General features: G+C 43.3%; 1 long non-coding RNA gene across 1 annotated transcript in view; it reads left to right on the top strand.

Annotated features, from left to right (window-relative positions):
* Nucleotides 1-21,053, top strand: part of LOC137159153 (uncharacterized) — a 155,651-nt gene extending 134,598 nt beyond the window's left edge. Inside the window, exons 2-3 of the long non-coding RNA XR_010921556.1 lie at nucleotides 20,507-20,599; nucleotides 20,972-21,053. This is a non-coding gene — a long non-coding RNA (uncharacterized lncRNA). The remainder of the gene's footprint in view (nucleotides 1-20,506; nucleotides 20,600-20,971) is intronic.
* Nucleotides 21,054-22,011: the final 958 nt, after the last annotated feature.

Below are 22,011 nucleotides of genomic sequence, written 5' to 3'. Positions count from 1 at the left end.
TTGGACCCTACTCATCCCTTAAAGAAACAGCGGTGTCTGAGCAGTTCTGCTCCTCACAGCCCCTCTCTGTCTTGTTAAAGAATCAGCAACAATTGACCCCTCTGCTCATTTTTTTCCTGAGGCGAGGTCTTGCTCAGCAGCTCTCTGCTGTCCAGCCCTACTCAGTCCAGGGGGGTTATCCACTCTCAGTGCTCACTACAGGGGATGTGTGCGTGAATTCTAATGTGCACAAATATGTTGCACGCTACCGGACCTGTGTAGGCCCTGTAGAGCTGGCATGCACTAAATGTTCCCCAGTGCACCTTAATGTGTCTCTTTCAAACCGAATTACATTAATGCGCAGGAGGGAACCTTTTATGCATACTGGCAGGGTCCACACGGGCCAATTAGCATGCACCACATTGGTACACATTAGAATTCACACCTCTGTAGTGCACATCGCTGCACCATGTAGACAAGATCAACAATTGGTGAAGAAAATAAGCCGAATAAACTATTTGCAAATATCACTTCACCAGTTCTAGTCCAGGCAGTTGAAATGAGATGCTGTTGTCTCACTTTCAGTCCCTGGAAAGCGGGAGGTCCCTTGATTCTGCAGTTCATTTCCCCCGTTTGTCCAAAACCGCGTAAAGCCCATCTGCTCATTCAGGTTCTGGCTTGAGGCGGTGCTGGTGGGATGAATTTATGCCTACAGGTTGAATTCTGGGTTGCATCTATTAATATGTCATTGAGATGTGCCAACTACTTTCTGTACTTTTGAAGGATTTTATTTTTGTGCCCAGGGAAATATGTGATGGGGACATTGTGAGAAATTTCAGAGAATATATTTCTGGAATAAAATCCTCTTTTAACCATTCTTATTTAAGTAGTGACACGTGCAGTGCTGCTGATTGCAAAAAAAAAAAAAAAAAAAAAAAAAGAAACGTTTCCAAGAAATAGGAGCAGAAGACACAAGTTTTTAGCCTCTTCTTTATGTTCTGTGTTTGGACAGCACCTAGCACATTGGGGTCCTAGTCTATGACTAAAGCTCCTAGGCACCATCACAACAATAATTGTGGGAGGATTTCATTTTCAGGGTGTGTGCTCATAGAGATTTTGGCCAAGATTTAAAATACGGGTGCAGCTAGGTGCAGCAGTTTATTTATGGACTTAGGAGCCTAACTTTAGGTCATCCTCCAAAGAAATGATTTGGAGAGTGCCGAGCAGTGGAGAATAGTTGGGGGAATACCCTGCATTCCTTCCGATCTGGTGCTAAGAACATTCTATAAAGAGCTCTTGTGGGGCCAGAATGAACACAGTCAAACGTGTATGAAAATGGACACATCAGACCAGCCTCTCAGAAAACTAACGCCTGTGGATAACTTTGCTTTAAATGCTGCAGAGCGTCATTGCTGACGGACCTGTTTAAAAGGGTTGTGGTCTTGTCTCGCACACCTCTGCTTTCAGAATGAATCGTTGCTGAGAACAGCCCTTTACTTCCACCTCATCCATAATATTCTCGTTCCTTCTGGAAGATGAGCACTTTCTTTTCCAAGGACCACTGGACCTGTTCCTAACCACAACCTTAAAAGTTTATGAACTGTGAAATTATATAATTAATGGACAGTGGAATAATTAAGAAGAATGCCACAAAGGCCACGTTTAAATGAGCTTCCCACTCCCACTTCTCATATTTCCCTTTAGACAGTCACATATATTCCAGCACACATAGAGAAAATTAGCTTTGAAAATGCTGATGTGCACGAAGCCCCGCTGTGATTGCTTGAGAACAGAGGTGTTGTGTTCTAAGAGACTTTGCAGGGGCTAACTTATATCTGTTCATCTTCTTAGGACAGGCCAGAACAAGAGTATGGGTAAAATTATGAAAATCAGCTACCAGTGGCAGTTAGGCACCTATATACCTTTGAGATCTGGGCCTCAAGTCCCTTTTGAAATTAGGGCTTAGGTTTCTAAATCACTAAGGTGCCTTAAAAAATATCCCATCTCTCCTCCAACACCTAATTTCTACATGCAATGCTGCTGTCCTGCAACATACTGCAGTCTTGCTTAGCAGCTTCCTACACATTTATGCAGACACTACCTCAGCTCGAGAAAGTTCACAAAATAACTTACTGCTATTCAGCTGGTTCCTGATGCAAAGCACTCTACAGTATGTAGAAAAACGATATAGTTTCCATGTGTTGTATTTCTCTGCTTCATGTAATGATGTGTGGGTAATATGTACACATACAAAGTTTTCAGACCTGAGCATTTAAAGTTAGGCTTCCCAGGCACATAAGTAATCTGATTGTCACAGGTGATGAATCCCATTGACTTGGTGAGAGCTGCTGAATGCTCTGCACTTTTGAAAATCTTGGTTCATAGTTTTAAAAGTGCTCCGCACCCAGCTGTGCCTTTTGAGAATAATGGGTTTAAACTGTTTTGATGATACAACTGTTGTCAGTTGTTAGTGCTTGTCAGTGTAGGCTGCGTTCGTGGGTCCCTGTGTAGATGCTGTCCCAGCTCTGCGCAGGTAACCGAGATAGCACTCACGATCGAATGAATCAACATGACCACAGATCCGCTGAGCAACAAAGGCACGCGGGCCAGGTTTATTGCAGTTGAAGCACAATGAGAAGCGAGCTGAAGAGTATCTATGGGTACACTTCAGATACGAGTGCTCCGTTACAATGGACTCGCCACAACTTAACGGTGGGACTTTCCGTTATCCCCTAGTCCGGACGACTTCGTTCCCTCCGACACCCTCTTTTATACACTGTACAGACAATTTTGTTCTGCCCTCTTTGATGTAGGTAGTTGTCACCCTCTTGACATAGTCTAATACCATGCTTTACTGTAAATTGGATGGTTTGGGCAAAACATTTCTATTTATCATATTCTAAGACATTTCTATCCAGTGTCATTTCAAGGGGTCAGGTTGCCCTTGTTATCTCTTTGGTGATGTCCTGGTACCTTCTGCACCTGCTATGTACTTTCAGTAATGTTTTGATATTCGTAATATTTTGGAAATATCTGTGTTTGCAGTATCAGTTCTTCTTCGTGTCAGTTTCTGTGAGGTCGTAAGTTTACACCCTGACTCCTGTTAACTTGGCTTTTTCCACTGAGGCTTTATGCCTTAGCCTGTTCTGCTAAGTTTCAGGCCTTATGCTCTCACCTTCTACTACAACAGCCACCACTTTCTTCAGTGCTTAAATGGAAGCTACCAAACTGAGTTTTCTTAAAAGTCTGGCCCTAGAGGATTAACTTCAGGCATGTAGTTTTAAAGATCCTGACCCATGGTAATCAATATATGTTACAGATGGGATGAGATAAAAACCAATTTCCAAATAAAAATATTTTAGACTCTGTAAAAAACACTAAAATAGTTTTTTCTGTAGCATATAATGTATGAACACAATGTTGAATAGTGTGGTTAGAGGTTTTTTTGGCATGAGTTTGAGATGACATAGTCATTCCTGGCCCTACCACTCATACCTATTAGACATTTAAGCCACTTTGGGACACCACCATCCATTATCTATCTAGCTAGAATATCTAAAACATGAAAAAGAACTCTGTGTAGCTCAAAAGCATCTCTTTTTTATGAGCAGAAGTTGGTCCAGTAAATAACAATATCTCACCCATCTTGTCCTTCTATTATACTAGATCTAGATCTAGATAATTAACATTATTCTGGCTGTATACATGGGAAGATAAGACTATAGTAGGCTGTTTTGAATTCAAAAGCCTCTGCTTAATTCATAAACCCTAGGAATGTTGCATGAACTAGCTTTGTACTCTGTATTCACTCTGGAGTCATCTGTTACCATTTAGAATTTATACTTGAACTGAGAACATAGAGAGTCCTAGTCCGGTCTTTTGGTGTAGCCTGCCTCTATCTGAATTTACAATATTTAAATCTTATGTTGCCCCAAGGGCATATGGACTGTGTCAAGAAATCTGCTCTTTGAAGGTTACCCGATAGGCATGTAAGAGATTTTAGGTCAATACATGTTTTACTATTTCATTCATGGTTGTATTTAAAAAAAAATCTGTATTGTATTCAAAGGAACTCTCATTTATCCCATGCGGTGTGTTAACCAGATGTTCCTTTTAATTAACCAAGATATATAGGTTTGAGTATAACTTCTATTCCAGGTGTAGCCATTCATGATGAGTGACTCTAAAAAAAAGTTTGGAAGTTCTGTTTGGACAAAGATGTTTCAGTCAATCAGATCCTGGCTAAAACCAAGAATCAGAGAGACCTGCAAAAATGAAATACAAAGAAATCTAGACATTCTAAACCTCAGAGCATATGGTGCGGGTTTAGTCAAAAGTTTCGGTGAAAGTTTGAGTCATTATTTTCTGGCCTGCTTTTTACTATGACCTTGTCAGATCTCACAAACTAAGCAGGCCTGGATTAGGTCAGTACATTGATGGGGAACCCTCCAAGGAAAAAATAAAGAAAAATCCTGCAGAAAGTGGTACTGGAAATTCAGTAGGTGGCTCTCTTCCTTGGGTGAATGTTGAAATAATTCCACAGCTTTTCAAAATGGCTCCGAGGGCAATTCCGGTGGTAATGCCCGAATATGTTTATTTGCATGAACATTTGTTGTAGTTTTGCTTTCCATGAATATTCTTTAGAGTAAAAATCACTCTTTCATTTGCAAATAAAGGTGAGATCCTCACCACTGCTCTGGCCCTGTTGCATTGGGTAAAAGGACTGGAACTGTGCAAAGTCACCATCAAAGCCCCAGATCCGTGGGACTGTAAATTGTCCTGTAGCCTTTCGGGCACAGGCTGGAGCCCAGGCTCTGGGACCCTCCCTTTTGTGGAGTCCCAGAGCTTGTTTTTCAGGTCACACCTGAATGTCTATGCTGCAGTTTTACAGCCTGGCAGCCCAAGCCCCATGGGCATGAATCAGGTGACACAGGCCAGCTGCGGGTGTCTATCTGCAGCATGGACATACCCCACAGTGATTTAAGAATTCCTGACCACCAGTCCCCGCCAGCTTGCAAGTTCTGTGTTGCGTTACAGAGGAGGTACAGCGTGGAACCTCCCACCAAATGAATAAAAGGGGATATGATTGTGTAGGTTTTATTTGCAAAAAATATTTGTCCTTTTTTTTTTTTAAATCTATCCAGCTTTATTCAGCTGAGGAAAGGAGCCAACATATTTTAGACAATTTGTAAATTGGAAGTTTGCTGTTTCACTGGCTCTGATCAGCTATGTTGGGGTTTGCTCTTGTAATACTGGAAGGCGTCAGGAAATTACCACCTTTGCTCTAAAGCAAATGTTAGGGTTCCCAGCCTACAGGCTTTAGGGTTATGCTTTAAGCCTATGTACTAATATGTCAGTTTAGCGTGTTAATGCAGATTAGCTGAAAATAGCATTGGCATTTAAGGATTTTCCAGTGTCCCTAAGCATTGTAATCTCTTTGCTTTGGATAATGTTTATTACACACAGAGATAATAGGTTTAGCGCTTTTATGACCTCTGCAGCACATTCTTTTTGTGATTGCATTAAAAGCTACTCTTGCTTAGCATCCATTCCAGTCATTAATCACCCTGGCATGATTACCCTGGTCACACAGGCATTTATTCCCCAGAGCTCAAGCCCCTGTAACAGTAGGTTGGTTAAATAACAAAATAGACATTTTGGCTTATTAAGCCCCTTCTATGCACCCATGACCAACACGAGCCATTTTCAGCCCCTGCAAACAGAAAACTTCTACTCTTGGCTCATATTCAGCCCGACAGATCCTGCTTTGTCTAGATGGCTGTCATGTCACACTGCTGCATACTGAAAGCCCAGGTTCTCAGAGATCTTTGTTGGCAATAGAGAGGCATTCAAAACACGTAAAAAACACATCCTTCCCCATGTATGTGAGTATAGCTTGAAAACCGCCCTCTAGCCACATTACTGCCATCCTTGATCTTCCAAGGGCCTGTTAACCCTGTACGGCTTCACCAAGAGATTTTCTGTCCGCCTCCTGAAACTCAGTGTGTCCAGCTCTTGGGTTAGGCAGACAGGAACTCCTCAGCAATGATAGAGAGGAAAGGCCTGTTAGATCAACGAGGTCTGCATCTGGCGTGCTAGTTCGAGGGTGCTACCTGCAGTCTATTCATAAGAGTCAATATGCTGCTAATTCTCCTAAAAGAAAAGCTACACTGTAACAGAAATATATATACTGGCCAATTCCAGGGCTCTGTAGTTTCTTAGTGTTTGACTTGCTCGGTTATTGAGTGAGTCACAAATAAGATTTTAAAAAAACAACCCCAAAACCCTATTGATGTATTTATTTAGGAAGTTTTAAATGTCTCCTTACATTCCTTTAGCTACTGCTTCTCTGCAACTTGGCAAGGAGCAGCTAAGGAAGCAGCGTGGCCTTGTGGTTCGGACAGGGACCTGAGACTCAGCAGATGTGGAGCTGTTCCTGGCTCTGCCACTGACCTGCTGGGTGGCCTTGGGTGAGTCACTTGATCTCCATGCCTTAATTTCCCCTCTCAGTCTTTGCCTGTCTTCCCAGTTTAGATTAAAAACTCTTTGGGGCCTGGAGTCTCTCTCACTGTGGGCTGGCCATTGTGGCGCATCTGGTGAAGATAGTCTATGCCGATGGAAGAGAGCTCTCCCGTTGACATTATAACTCCACCTCTGCGAGAGGCGGTAGCTATGTTGGCAGGAGAATCTCTCCTGCTGACATAGTGCTGTCCATGCCAGTGCTTAGGTTGGTGTAACTTACCTTGCTCAGGGGTACATATTATTCACACCGCTGAGCGACGTAAGTTATACCGAAGTAAGTGGAAGCGTAGACAAGGCCTCTGCGTGTGTACAGAACCTAGCACAATGGGGCTCCCATCACCTCTGGGGCCTCTAGCTGCTGCTGTGATGCAGAATAGTCTCCCAGAGGAGATGAGAGCTCTGGGACAGGCTAATAATTTCTACTTGTTATTGCCCCGCAGAATGCCAGGAGGCACCATAGGGAACAGAACCATGCCTTAGGGGCGTTTACTAGGTGCTGGTGACAGCTTTGAGTGTGCTCAGCATTGTGTTTTCCAGCTGGGCTGGAAGATTGGGTTCGGGGACAATAAGAGAAGTCAGCCTCCTCATGTTGCATTTGAGCTTCTGAAATCAGCCTGCAAGGGCTGAGAACTCATGCTATTGAGGGATTTTTGGTGTCCTCATCTCCCTTTCATAGAAAACATAGTTTGCGGTTGTCAAAAGTGCTCAGCGCTGGCCAAGCTCTGCTTCTGTCTATGGGGTTTTTACCACTGAGGAGAACACAGAGGTCTGTGTTCCCTGTTTGGTGCCTCCCACTTCTGCTGCCTGCAGTCCATGTGTGATAGCGACTCCAGGAATTAGATATTGCAGGGAGCATGTGCTTAAAGCACAATACTCTGCTTGTGCCAGACTGAGGAGAGTCAGCCCCCTCTCAGGGCATATTCCCTGCTCTGTGCCTCCTCCCACCACACCACTGCCTACACCACCACTGCCTAATGACCCGACAATCACAAAGAGAATCCTACAAAACGTGGAAACGAGGCCGAATGGCTAGGGAGAAGTACAAAAGAATAACACAAACATGTAGGGATAAAGGCTAAGGCACAAGATGAGTTACACCGAGCAAGGGACTCAAAAGGCAATTAGAGAAGGTTCTTTAAATACATTCGGAGCAATAGCTAGATGAAGGAAAGCGCAGGTCCTCTACTTAGTGGGGAAGGAGATGACATCTAGGAGGCTGAGGTGTACAGTGCCTATTTTGCTTCAGTCTTTACTAAAAAGGTTAATGGGGACGAGATACTCCATTCAAGCAGGGAAGGAAGGCCAGCCAAAGTAGAGAAAGAACGGGTAAAGAATATTTAGGTAAGTCGAATGTATTCAAATTGGCAGGGCCTGATGAAATTCATCCTAGGGTCCTTGAGGAACTAGCTGAAGCAATTGTGGAACTGTTGGCAATTCTTTAATCCAGCGCAGGGGGATGGACTAGATGACCTCTTGAGGTCCCTTCCAGCCCTACAATTCTATGATTCTATGTATATTGAAGCAGCTACAGCCGCACCAATTGGTGGTCCTGCACTCTGTATTACATTAGCCACAGTACACAGTGTCTGCTCCACAGTGTAGCTGTCAGCAGTGGCTTTATAGAAGGGACTCAGCCCCATTAGCCCTAAAAATCCAGCAGCTCCTGCTAGTATAATGGAGGGCAGAATTTGACCCTTTAGCTGCATGGGTGCTTTACGAGGAGAAAGCTTAATCTCTATCTTTGATACAGAATGAGAATGACTATAACCACGTCTGTTTTACTAAGGGTCATTAATTCACCTGCTAAGAATTAGTCCATGTGCTTTTTGTTTTAGGTTTCTCTTTGTCCTCGGAGGACTACTTTTGTTAACTGATGGCCATCAAAGCCCAAGTTGTCATCTATAGCTTCAGACACCTTAGGGACCACAACAACAGAGGTCTCCACCATCTGGGATGGCTTGGAAAATGACAACATTATCATTCTGTTCTCTGCCTTCACAGAATCAAAAGGTGACATCAACAGCAGCCTGCGTCATTTTTTGTGCAGGGATATTTTTCCCCCCTCTCTTTTTCTTTTTTCATTGTGCTCTTGTTTTGGAAATAATGAGCTAGCGTGGCTTCCATGTGTCTTTCATCAGTGGAAAGAGCTCTTCAGAAGAGCTCATTAAAATAAGGAAAAGGCTTCAGAATGGTTAATTAGGTCCACAGCTTCCCACTGCCTGGTGGTGAGAGAGCATTCCAGTACACGAAACACAGAGATATAATGTTGTGATGACTGACCTTTCACCAGGTCCTTTAAAACATCAGACAGAAAAATAGCCTGTTGATACTACCGAAGTTGGATGAATTATCTGCTTCATTGAGCCAGATCGATCTGGTCGTTGGGAGTGGATGGATTTCAGATGAGCAGAATGGCAAGAATTTGGGGGGTACACAGGAATCATTGAGGAGTTTGCAAGGTACGTTGAGATTAGGATGAATTTAAATGTGGGGATGGGGCAGGGAGTTAGAAAGCCTTCATTTAGGCAAACGTTTGAGGAGAAAGGAATTCAGGCTCCTCAAGCTCTTCAAGCTGTGCTGTCAAAGAAATACATTTTCTGGTTAATCCATCTCCTCTTCTGACAGGTTGCATATGGTGAACTGTTTAACAAGTGCTTGCTTTGTCTGACTCCTTGTTCCTCAGAGTCTGAATTCAAAGGACCATGCTAGGAACAGGAAAAGTTAGTTTCAATAGTTTTAAACTTGTAAAGCCAAAGTCTATGAAATCCATGTGTACATTAATGTGTTTCAGCTTTTGGAGCAGAATTAGGGCTGGAGTTTCAAAAGTGCTTTGTGGGCACCCACAACTGGCGATGAAATTCACTGCTCAGCTCATGTTTATGCACCTAAATGAAAAGGCCAGATAGTCCAAAGGGTCCAGCACCCAGTAGCTCCAACTGGCAATGATGGGTTGCAACCCAATACCTTCTTTATGCCAACTGGCAAGGGCACACTCAACACACGGTTGTCAGAATATTTAGCGAACAACGTCTTTTAAGGAATCAGATTAAAAACTGATGACACACTGGTCATGAATATCATGATGTGATGTCTGGATGCGTTGTATATAAAGAGTTATGTGTGTGCTTAATATGTTCTTAAAATATGTTTGGGGGACAGTGGATAAAGTGTGCCTAGTGCCTGCCCTAGACAAAGGAATGTAGCTTTACCTGTCTTCCTGGCTTGTTTACAAGCAAAGGACAATGAAAGTATATTTACATATAAGGTAAACAAAGCTAACAAGCAGCAAAAGAAATAGTTTGGTAAACACCCCTGGGGGACACACCAGAATCCGAACCCCTTCTAGCTTGTTCAGGAAAGACAGGCAGGGTGAAAAAAAGAGGGTATTGCTTTATACATTCAGAATATATGTACATTTTCTGAGGTCCAGAAGGAGGTGGGAGGCAGACCACTCAAGAGTCTCTGGGCAAAAATAAAAGGGGTAAAAATAGGGGATGATGTTGTGGTAGGAGTCTGACTTAGACTCCCAAATCAAGAAGAGGAATTGGATGAGAACAAATAACAGAAATATCCGAAACACAAGACCTGGTAGTAATAGGGTATTTTAGCTACCCAGACATCTGTTGGAAAATGAATGTAGCAAAACACATGCATTTCCAATAAGTTTTTGGAATGTACTAGGGACACATTTTTGGTTCAGAAAAAGGAGGAAAAATCACTTGGGGGATGGCCATTTTAGACTGGATTCTGACCAACATGAAGGAATTGGTAGAGAATCTGAAGGTGGAAGGCAATTTGGGGGAAAGCGATGATCAAATGATAGCTGTCATGATTTTAAGGAAAGGAAGGAGTCAGCAAGAGAATACAGACCGTGGACTTCAAAAAGCAGACTTTGACAAACTCAGAGGTAGGTCAGGTTCCACAGGAAGAAAATCTAAGGGAAATAGGAGTTCAAGAGATTTGGCAGTTTCTCAAGGAGACAATATTTAAAGGCACAACTACACGCTATTTTGATTCAAAAGAAAGATAGGAAGAATAGGAAGAGGTCAATCTGGCTCCATCAGGAGCATTTTAATGAACTGAAAATCAAAAAGGAATCATACAAAAAATGGAAACATGGACAAATTGGCAAGTATGAGTAGAAAAGAATAGCATACGCATGGAGAGACAAAATCAAAAAGGCTAAGATACAAAGTGAGTTACACTTAGCAAGGGACATAAAGAACCTCTTCTTATTGCCTTTTAAATTCATTAGGAGCAAGCAAAAGATGAAGGAAAGTGTAGGTCCTCTACTTGGTGACATTAAGAAGTCTGAAGTATTTAAAGCCTATTTTGCTTCAGTTTTCACTAAAAGGGTTAATGATGACCAGATACTCAACTCAATTAATTTTAACAAGGGGGAAAGAAGGCAAGACAAAACAGGCAAAGAACAGGTTAAATAATATTTAGATAAAATGATATATTCAAGTCATCCGAGCCTCATGAAATTCGTCCTAAAATACTTAAGGAACACGCTAAAGCAATCTCGGAATCATTAGCAATTATCTTTGAGAACTCCTGGAGGGTAGATAATCTCCCAGAGGGCTGGAGAGGGTTCAAACTTTGTACCTTTTTAAAAGCAGAACAAAGAGAACCTGAAGAATTATAGACCAGACAGCCTAATGTCGATACCTGGAAAGATATTGGAACAAATTATTAAACAATCAGTTTGTAAGCATCTGAAGGCTAATAGGCTTATAAGGAATAGCCAGCATGTTTTGTCAAGAACAAATCATGCCAAACCAACCTAATTTCCTTCTTTGACAGGGTTACTGGCCTAGTGAATAGGGGAGAAGCAGTAGACAGGATATATCTTGATTTTAGTAAGGCTTTTGATACAGTCCCACATGATATTGTCATTGGCAAACTAAGGTAATGTGGTCTAGATGAAATTGATATAGTGTGAGTGAAAAACCTATTGAAAGATTGTGCTCAAAGAGTAATTATCAATAGTTCACTGTCAAACTGGGAGGACTTGTCAAATGAGGTACCACAGGAATCAGTCCTGGTACTATTCAATATTTTCATTAATGATTAAAATAGAGTGGAGAGTATGCTTATACAATTTGCGGAAGACACCCAATTGGGTGGGGTTAGAAACGCTTTGGAGGACAGGATTTTAACAAATTGGAGAATTGATCTGAATTCAACAAGATGAAACTCAATACAGACAAGTGCAAAGCACTTCACTTAGGAAGGAAAAAAATCAAATGCATAACTACAAAATGGGAAATAAAACTATCTAGATGAGAGTACTACTGAAAAGGATCTGGGAGTTATAGTGGATCACAAATTAAATATGTATCAGTGACTTGATGCAATTGCGAAAGAGGTTAATATCACTCTTGGTGTTTTGACAGATGTGTTGTATAAAGGAGCTAACTGTCTTGCTCTACTTAGTATTGGTGAGGCCTCAGCTGGAGTACTGTGTCCTATTCAGGGTGCTACACTTTAGGAAAGTTGTGGATAAGAGGAGAGCAACAAAAATGATAAAAGGCTCAAAAAACCTGGCCTATGAGCAGGGGCGGTGGGTATCATGTGACCTGGGAAGGCTCAGCCTTCCCAAATAACCCGGGTGCTCACACCCACACTCCATCCGAGGCCCTGCCCCCTCTTGCTGCATCCCGCTCTTCCCCCATGGCCCCAGCCCAGGCAGCCTCCTGGAACACACCCGGCTGTCGCTCCGGGGCTGGGCTGGGGCCATGCCTGGCCAGCACTCGAGTTGCCTGGAGCTGGCGGCTTGTGCTGGCTGGCAGACTGGGACTTGGGATGCTTAGGCCAGGCCGGTTGGGCTGGCGGCTTGGGCAGGGTTCCTCCAGCCACAGTAGTGGGCTTGGGCCTCCGCCTGGAGACCAAGACAGCACCGCACTCACCCTGCATCAACAGCTCCAGTGTCACAGGGATTCGACCCGGCTCCCTGCTGTAGCCTATTGATTCTCGCTGCAGCGTGCTGGCATGGCCCTTCCCCCATGCTACCCTGTTCTGCCCCATTCCTGGCCCTGATGCCAGCTGCCCTGAGAACTGGCCTCTGGGTGCCTGGCAACAAGACCCCTCAACTCATCTCCCTAGTGGCCTGATGGTCCAGGGAGGTCTATTGTCCTTACCACCAATGGAGAAAGCTGGCAGTGTGGTGAGAGTAAGAAATGAAACCAGCCATCCCGCAGCCATGTGGAAGGGAATGTGTTAGCATGACTGTATAGCACAGGGAGCATCCACAGTCCCCCCATAGTGCCTATCAGAGGCTGGCTGGCCCTTAAAGGCAGGCAAGCCTCAGCCTTGCTTGTGGCCTACCAGCTACTCCTACTATGGAATGGCATTCCATTCTTCTTTGTTTTCCTGGTTTTTCTCCCTCTCACATTGAGTCTGTGAATTAAACAGCCATGATGACCGAGATAAGTAAATGTATAAGGGAAAGAATGAGCTAGGTATGGTGTTGTCATGATAAAAGTTTGGGTGGCTTCTACTTAAAACCATAAATTAAAAAAACCTCATAAATGCAGAATTCAGGCAGCTGCGTAAGACGCTAAATCAGAGGTGTCCATCACTCACCCTGTGTGACAGATGCAGCCAGCTTGAGGTATTCGTGCGACAGATTCAGATTTTGCAGAAGCTGAAAGAACTACTTTGATGTTCCTGATGAAAACCTGTGAGATGTAAACCAACACAAAGATATCTGCCTGGATTTGGAGGGAGCCTGAAACAATGGCCGAGAGCACTGTAAGTGGCACCTGCCCAATGCATGTCCTCAATGCTGTGTTGATGCTACCAAAGGAATTTGAATGCCCAGTTTATGGAGCTATGAACAACGGAACCTAAATGTTAACTATTTAGCTGCTGATTAGGTTAGCAGGCAGGAGGAAGCTGGGGAATTGCTCCAGAGAGACAAATGCAGAAAGGAAGAGAGGCACAAATCCAGGGGAGAAGGAAAGAAAGTGGGAGGATGGAGGAAGACGAAGCTCAAAGTATGGTGTTCTTAAAGGGAACAGTGCTTCTGTCGACCTAGCCACCCTCACTCGGGAAGGCGGTGTTTGTATGCTGACAGCAAAATCCTTTTTTTGGCGTAGGCCGCATTACACTGTAGGGTTAGGCCTGCATAGCTATGGCACCATGGCTATGCCAGTATAGTACCCACAATGTAGACATGGCCTAGGCCTCTCCGCTGTAAGTAAGAGGTTACTGTCTGGCTCTCAATGTGTAGTTATATGAAGGGCTGCATTATACGTTTGAGATTTTTTGGGGGGGTAACCCCCCCACTGACGTCAGGGAGTGATCTGCTGTGGCTGGTGAGGTGTGATATTCTACTTATTACAGCAAGGAGAGCTAGTATTTAAAACTTACTTTGTTTTTCTGTAAACGTGTCATCACCCAGCAATGAAATAAAGCCATAATCCGGCACTCACCTTGGTGTAAGGAAAGGGCTCTGAACTGAAGTAAATCCAGCTTGTTGGGGTGAGATTTATTTTAACCCCTGAAGCATTCACATTCTTTTCTTGCGTGCGCACACACACACGAAAGACTAAATAAATAAAGCACTTGAGAGAGAGGCTGAGGGGAGAAAACTTGAGCAGAGGCAACTACCTCCCAGTAGAATATATTGATCAAAATTTACTAAGGTGTCAGTAAAAATAAATCTAGCTATGGCAACATATTTCCGGGAAAATTGTCATTAGCCGCCAGTAAAGATGCCTCCATGCACAGCTAGGAAACCAGCATTCCATGGGAGATTGCATATGGAAAGGAACTAAATGTACTGGTTTGGTTGAGCCCTAAGGGGGTCAGTTTCTTTCATCCTCCCCTCCTGTTACGGAGTATCAGTAGGTTACGTTGCCCTGAACCCTTCTCAGAGCGTGCAGCTTACTTTCTCCCTTGTCCTGGGTCACTCTGCTGGTGAGTGCATAGAGGAGAAATAGCCAAAGCTTTGCCCATGCCCTTGCTGTGCCTTGAGTAGGAGTGGAAGGAAAGTCCAAAAATGTCATTGCTGAGTGGGGGCTTTTCTTGCTTCTACCACTTATCATGGCGGTATCGAAACAAGTGAAATTCTCAACATTCTTTTGGGTTTAATAATCTGGAGTGTTCTTAGATACAATATCCACGAGCTTTATGCTGCAGTCCTTAAAGGGGCCAGATGTCTCCAGTAGCTCAGCCCCCCTCCTCCCCCAGCAGCTCCCATTATTATCCTTAGGACCAGACTTTGAAGCCCAGTGCTCAACATGGTGATTTCTTTGGGGGCCTAAATGGACACTGAGCACTCTCTTAAAATCCTGGGCCCTCATGGATCAGTGTTCAGCACAAGGCAGGAGATGGTTGGGCAAAAATAGGCACATGGGGTGGGATTTTCCTAAGGGAATTCGGCACCTACTTGCCATTGACTTTTGATGGGAGTTAGGCACATGAGACAAATGGGGTTTTTTTGAAAATCTCAACCATTTTTCCAGTTGGGGCAGATTTGCACTTCCAGCGGGATGCAAAGGGCCTTAGTGTAAGTGAAAAAGGGCCATGAAGTGAGCGTGAATTGCTCTTATGGCTCCTTTTAAGTCCCCTTTATGCTGCTCTGGAAGAAGTGAGATTTAGGCCTAGTAACTCCATGGGGACTCATCAGGAGCCTAAGTACTCCATGTCTGACACTGAACGTTTCCCCCCTGACCTCCATGGTAACCATGCACCATCCCAAGAGCTGGGTCTGCAGAAGTCACAATCCTGCTGCTGGCTTCCACGGAGCCAGCTCTGTCCTTCAGGCAGGGGAGTCAAGGGCTGCAGGAAGTGTTGCCTATTTGGTCTGTAATTAAAAGAAAGGTACTTACAATAACCTATTCATATCCTTTATGGTCTCCCCCCGGACCATTTAACTAACTAATTTGGACAGCCTAGACAACAAATGACGACTTGGTCTCCTCTCTTTCTACAACTCTGTAAACATGATCCCCGATTGATTGGTCTCTAATACATCAGACCTAAATGAAAAATTAATTAGATTGGCTACAACCCTGAAGTGAGCACTTTACCACTTCGTCGTTTTGTCCATTTGATCCTTTCTCCTTTGATTTATGGGCAAAAGGGGTGGGGGTGAGGGGAGGAAGGAGGACGTTAGTACTAGATGTCCTATGAAATCAGACTGGTTTAATGAAAGCAGAGCCAGGTTTCTGGTAAGCAAAGAAATAAAGTAGCAGTAATCCTCTTCCAGGAATACTTGGTGTGTTCGCTGCACTGAAGATGGGAAGATGTAGACAGAAGAGCTCTTCTGTCTGCCCTTTTGCTCTCCTCCTCTAAACCTAAGTGTTAAATAAGTTCATTTAGATGCCACTAAGCTCCTCAGCCGCTCCTCAGCCACTACCTAAATTCCATAGTCACCTAGGGTTCTGCTGGCAAAATCCTCTGTGTGCCTAAGTTTCCATTGGTGGGCATCACACAACTGCCTAAATCCTTAGGGCACCAAGTAGCTTGGTGGTATAGCTGAAGCTTAACACCCGCTCAGGATTCTCAGACTAGGCATTCCCTCATCTCTTTATGAAGCCCAAACCCCTTTGTGGATCTAGCCTGTTGATACTGGACACTTAGTGATTAGTGTGGATACCAGTGAGACACGGTACGCCTGATTTGCAAGGGTAATAAGGTTTGTGCAAGGTTTTTTATAAATATTCTAGAAGTAGAAGTCTGTATACAGGAACGGCTTTCTTCAGGGGCCCCGCCAGGGAGTCAGTGGATTCTTTGGTCTGACTGGCAGCACCTCCTGCGGAGTCAGGGTGTTGATGGAGCGTGCTTCTTTAAGTAGTGACTTTTTATATTTTAACATTTTTTTATTATATATGCTAAGTATTTACACTGGGTTTTTATTTTTAATTACATTGTATTTTTATTATAATAATTGGGGTTGTTAAAACAACATCTGGTGATAAGAGGGGCGGTGTAAAAGTATGCCCGTTGGCAATGAAAGTGTACCCCCAAGCGTTCAAGGACTTCTTCTTCTTGTTCCTATTACTGTTATCTATGTGCAGCTGCAAGCACACAGTATTTGTATTTTGTTTTGTTATGTGCCATGGTGTGCAGAAACTGAGACATGTACAAAGTTACTCAGTAGTTCTATTCATTTTTACCAACTGGAAGATGTCATGCTCCAGAGGTCAGAATAGCCAAGCAAGCAACTGAAGCTCTGCTAAGCCTGTAAGACAGTAGTCAAGCAACTCAAACTTTACTGGGCCTCCAACATAACCTTTCACCTCTTTGTGTCTGTTTCCTCTCCCACCCTTTGTCTGTCTTGTCTATTGGGATTAAAGACTGCACAGGGCAAAGGTTGTCTCTTACTACATGTTTGTATCGTGCCTAGCACCATGAAACTCCGGAACACTACTGTAATAGAACAGAAATCTAAATCCATGAGATTATGATCTGGGACACAAAGGCTTTTTTTTTTTCCAAAAGTGGCCTATAATCTAGGGTACACATTTTTTTCTGCACAAAGTTACCCACAGGTGTACATGCAAACTGACACTTATATGAGTAAATGTGGTAAGAGTCAAGCGGAGGGCAACAAAAATGTTTAGGGGGCTGGAGCACATGACTTCTGAGCACAGACTGAGCGAATTAGGCTTATTTAGTCTGCAGAAGAGAAGAATGAGGGGGGATTTGATAGCAGCCTTTAACTACCATAAGGGTTCATGGGAGGATGGAGCTAATCTGTTTTCAGTGGTAGTAGATGACAGAACTAGGAGTAATGGTCTCAGGTTGCAGTGGGGGAAGTCTAGGTTGGATATTGGGGGCGGGAGGGTGGATCTTTTTCAGTAAGAGGATGATGAAGCACTAGAATGGGTTAACTAGGGAGGGGTGGAATCTCCATCCTTAAAGGTTTTTAAGGCCCAGCTTGACAAAGCCTTGACTAGGATGGTTTAGTTGGGGTTGGCCCTGCTTTGAGCAGGGAGTTGAACTAGATGACCTCCTGAGATCCCTTCCAACCCTAATCTTCTGTGAGTCTTCTACGATAAGCTGTTCAGTTAGTGCGTTTGCTTGCATAAATGGGGTAGTTCCATGCCACTTCTTACACAAGCAGAATTTCTGCATGGAAAACTAGAGGATGGCCTGCAATTGCTGGTTATTTGTTCAACATGTTGGCCTAGGTAGTCATGAGAGAGGCCGGATGGTGGGCTTGAGAACCTCAGCGTGCTTCATAAATCCTGAGGTTGTAAGGTAATTGAGTTGGATCAAATCCTGCTTGCCTTACCCATGAGTATTTACTCAAATAAGGAAAGTGATGAGGATGCAGCCCCTTGTGGAGATATATGTTCTCAATGCTAGAACTGTCATAATGCTCCATAGCCTTGGTATAGCTTAAAAAGATGTGCTTTCTCTAGATCATGGGCAATGCAGGGAAGATTGTTGTTGATGACCTGTGCACACCCCTCATTAGGACTGTTAATAGAACAGAAGGAGTTGATAGTAGAACTCTGACCATTGCTTCAACACCTGATGACTTCCTCTATTCCTTCCTCCAAGCACTATGGCTTGGGATTTGTTCTTGGAAATGTAAAGAGACAAGGAAGGATATGGATTTCAACCTGCCTTTCTCTGTTCACAGTACTGGGCAAACTCACCTTGTGAGCTCATTGTCTTCAGCTGTCAGGATGCTAGCAACTCCTGGAATGCTCTGCATGTTTTGTAGGACAGATTCTCTTGAGAGAGAACCTCAGATACCAGCAGTACCATGACAGCGAGAAGTTGTGCTCCTGATGTCATGATATAACCATGCATGGCCAATCAGCCAGCCTTTGATAGTAACACTCAGCACTCTGCTCCTAGTGGTCAGCTGGTGTGTCCATGCTGGTGTATGTCCAGTTGAACTGTGGCGCTAATAATCACCTTGGTGAGACACTGCTTCCCTGCCCACCCAGGTTACATCATTTAATGCCGTGGTGCTTAGCTGTTGGAGTGGAGCTAGATGTTGGAATGGTGCTGAGTCTACTAGGGAAGCTTCTTTGATGATGATGGGCATGGCAGATTTTTAAGTGTATTATTTAATACAGGGGAAGCACTGTGTAGACAGACCACTGAACAGAGGCACAGGAGACTTTCTGTGCCCTGCTTTGCCAATGGCCTCCTGGGTAACCATGGGGCAAATCATGTTCCCTTTGCGTGCCTTAGTTTCCCCAACTGTAAAATAGGGATTATGATACAGACCTCTGGTAAAGGTCCTTGAGATCTACTGATGGAAAACTCTATGTAAGAGCTTGGGATGATGATGATGATTATTAGAAAGACACTGGATGCTTTTGAAACTTTGGCCAGTATATCAAATTCTTTCAAAAAACCTTTCCTGTGTGCTTTTTGAATACTCCAGCAGCCTATGTTGTTTGAGTACACATATATTACATTCACCACATTTAATAACCTCTCAATATGAAGAGCATCTCAAGGTAAAAAAGCAATGGAGTATCTCCTAACTCCGCTGGGCATTCTATCATTTAGATCTTCCCAAAGTTAGACTACAAGCTTAAAAATCCTCATTTAGATTTGGAGACAAAGAATCTGAACTCTAAAGAGCCAGGAGCCATGGATAAATGAACAGCACATTATTAATTACAACTGGATTTTATTAAAGCCCAAGGCTCAGAAAAGCAGTTGATAAAAGTAGCAGAATATTAAAAAACAAAACAAGCTTATGACCAAGGGGAATAATGTGCTGCGAACCCACCAAAATGAGAAACTTTCTATATTATCTAAAGAGTTATTAAAAGAAGTGGGGCCAAAAAAATCGAAATAGCAGTCATGCATGGTTGTATAAATCTTGTGCATTTTTCTTTTTAAAAATAAAACTTTCAAGACAGATTTAAAAATGTCATTGTTTGTAAATAGATTACCAGATCAAAAGAACAGTATTCAAATTTGAACACAGCCAGATTACTGTGAACAGCTAAGCCCCAATTCAGGAAAGCAGTTACACATGTGCTTAAGTTAAGCATGTGCTTAAGTTCTTTTCTTAATAAGGATGCACATGCTTCAGTGCTTTCCAGAATCACAGCCTGATGGACAATACACATGGAGCTGGATTCTATACTTGGGCAAAGCTTTCTCTGAAAACAATTTGCTTCCCCCATCCCAGTCTTGCTAGTCTGTTTCATATTCTGCAGTGAATCCAATCCATGCCAACAAGAATCCTTTGCATGGCAAGAGTGCAGAATTTACAGTGGATATCTGCTCAGCAAACACATTGAATTTCACCTTGAGGCCCTAATGTTCTAGACTGTTCTTTGGGAATACACAGACTTTTTTTTCACTAAGCTCATCAATGGCTTGATTCTGCAAGGTGCTGTACAGAGCTGGTCAAAACCTTTTCCCAAAACTTTTCCCATAGGAAAAAACACTTATTTCATTGAAACAATTTTTCAAGTCCAGGATGAAATTTTTGATCAAAACCTGAGAGAGAACCCCCCAATTAATTAATTGTCTGGTCCTGATAATCAATTGTCTCCCTTCAGTGGGAGAGACCCAAGTTCAAGTCCCTTTTCTAAATCACATGGATCAAGGGCTTGAACCTGGCATGCTCAGATGCCAGGTAAGCACCCTAACCACTAGGTTGCTGGCTATTCTGGAGAATTTTGGTGTGAGGCACACAAACAAAAGCCAAAGGGACTTGTTTTCAGCCTGCATCAGAACAAGAACAAATTTCGAAACCTTGAAATGTTTCACCAAATGTAATTTTTTGTTTTCCAGCCAGTCCTAATGCTGGGCACTCTGGCCTGATCCAGCAAAACACTTAAGCATGTGCTTTCCTATAAACCATGGGGCCTACCTGTGGGATGAGGTGCTACTAAAGTGGAGGAAGGATATCCAAATCTGATCCTTTTTAACTTTCACAGAAGGATCGCTCTATGCATCTGTTTAAATGTTTTGTTGATTTCCCGATTTGTTGGGTTATTATGTAGAATGTAGAAGGCAAGGTGTGTGTGAGAGACTTTGGTATAGGTATTTGTTTTTTCAGGTGGCACGAATGTATCCCTTCTCTCACAGCAAGAATCGCTTTACTTTGCAAGTTGGCCCCGTGAACCCCTTGTGGTCGAGGATGACGCTCAATGTGAGTAAGGATAGCACTGTCTGGCCCACTGTTCATTTTACAGTTCCATTATCTGGTCTGTAGATTTGTATCTCAGGGCTCCAAAGTGATATTTATCAGGCTGTTCCTCACATAAAACCATGCAACACAATTTATTGATCTAATGTAACCTGTGAGAATGACAGTAAAAAGCACAGGGAGGGGGATTAACGTGCGACGACTCACTTTTGTGTGTGTGTGTGTGTGCGCGCGCGCGAGAGAAAGATTGTAATAGGGACAGAAAATGATATAATTTAAATCCATTCCAGGCAGCGACAAAGACTGTAATGAGAGTTGATATGAACATAACCTCGTGCGTTCTCATTACAATTCTTATCTTCTTGCCCTTCTCAGAGGTAGCTACTTCCCAACTCTGACTGATCTTTCTAAGGAGAAAAAGCAGGCATTCAGAGGCTGAAATAAATAATAACCCCTTTTTCTAAATGGAGAGAAGATTGAGAATTTCTTGGGGAAGAAACAACTGTCTTCAGCAAGGGTAGTATATTTTAGCAACTCTGCTACTGTTGGGACTTGTCTACATAGTGAGGTGCTCTGCTTTATAGGAGGGTGATTTCCAAAGCACACACCTGTCCATGTAAAGACCCTGCCTGTGCAAGCTAAAGGTTCCCTGGTGTGCTTTAAGGTAGTGATGGATCTAGCTCCATGTGCAGCGAGTATAATGCTTTTTGCATAGCCTGTTAATACTTGTGCTTTAGGCTGGAATTTTCCCAGGCGGCTTAAGAGTTAATGGGGTATAATTCGTTGGGAGTTAGGCACCTACATCTTTTAAGACATTTTGGATGCCTAACTCCCTTAAGCCACATGGAAAATCCCAGCCCCTGGGTATGATGGTTTTCAAGGTACCCAGGATTGTGAGTCACCTAGTTACGCCCCTCCCTGCCTTCAGTGAGAGGGAAACTTGCCTATGTTTAATGAAGTGTCAGTTCCCTGACACCTCCGGTGTGCTAGCCACTCAGATAATCTTTTCTGGGCACTGCCAGTCCTTTGCCTTGCAGGTTAATATTTAGGTGCACCCCAGTGCTCAAGCCCCTTTGAAGCAGTCCCCTATGGCGTTCAGCTCCTTATCCACTGAACACTCCCAGTAATGGCAGGTCTGCTGTCCCCAAGGGAACAGTGTATGCACCAACAAGAATGAGTCAACGCAGAATCAGCTCCTTGTACAATTCCACAGCACAGTGATATAATTATAGTGAAAAGAATCATAAGTTGTTTTTTTTATCAAAGATCAAGATAAGAGATGGTAAGATAATGGAAACAGAAGGGTTACATATAAAACAACATCAGAACATGCTTCCTAGTACTCCTGGTGGCCACTGTGCAAGTGCAGAATTAATGTCCCCTGCAGATTTTACTCTTTCCTTGCAGAAAAAGTG

Source organism: Emydura macquarii, unplaced genomic scaffold (genome assembly GCF_026122565.2).
Source record: "Emydura macquarii macquarii isolate MOO-44397 ecotype Brisbane River unplaced genomic scaffold, CSIRO-AGI_Emac_v2 contig_1790, whole genome shotgun sequence".
Classification (NCBI taxonomy): domain Eukaryota; kingdom Metazoa; phylum Chordata; order Testudines; family Chelidae; genus Emydura; species Emydura macquarii.
This window is presented reverse-complemented; position numbering and strand designations above follow the sequence as displayed.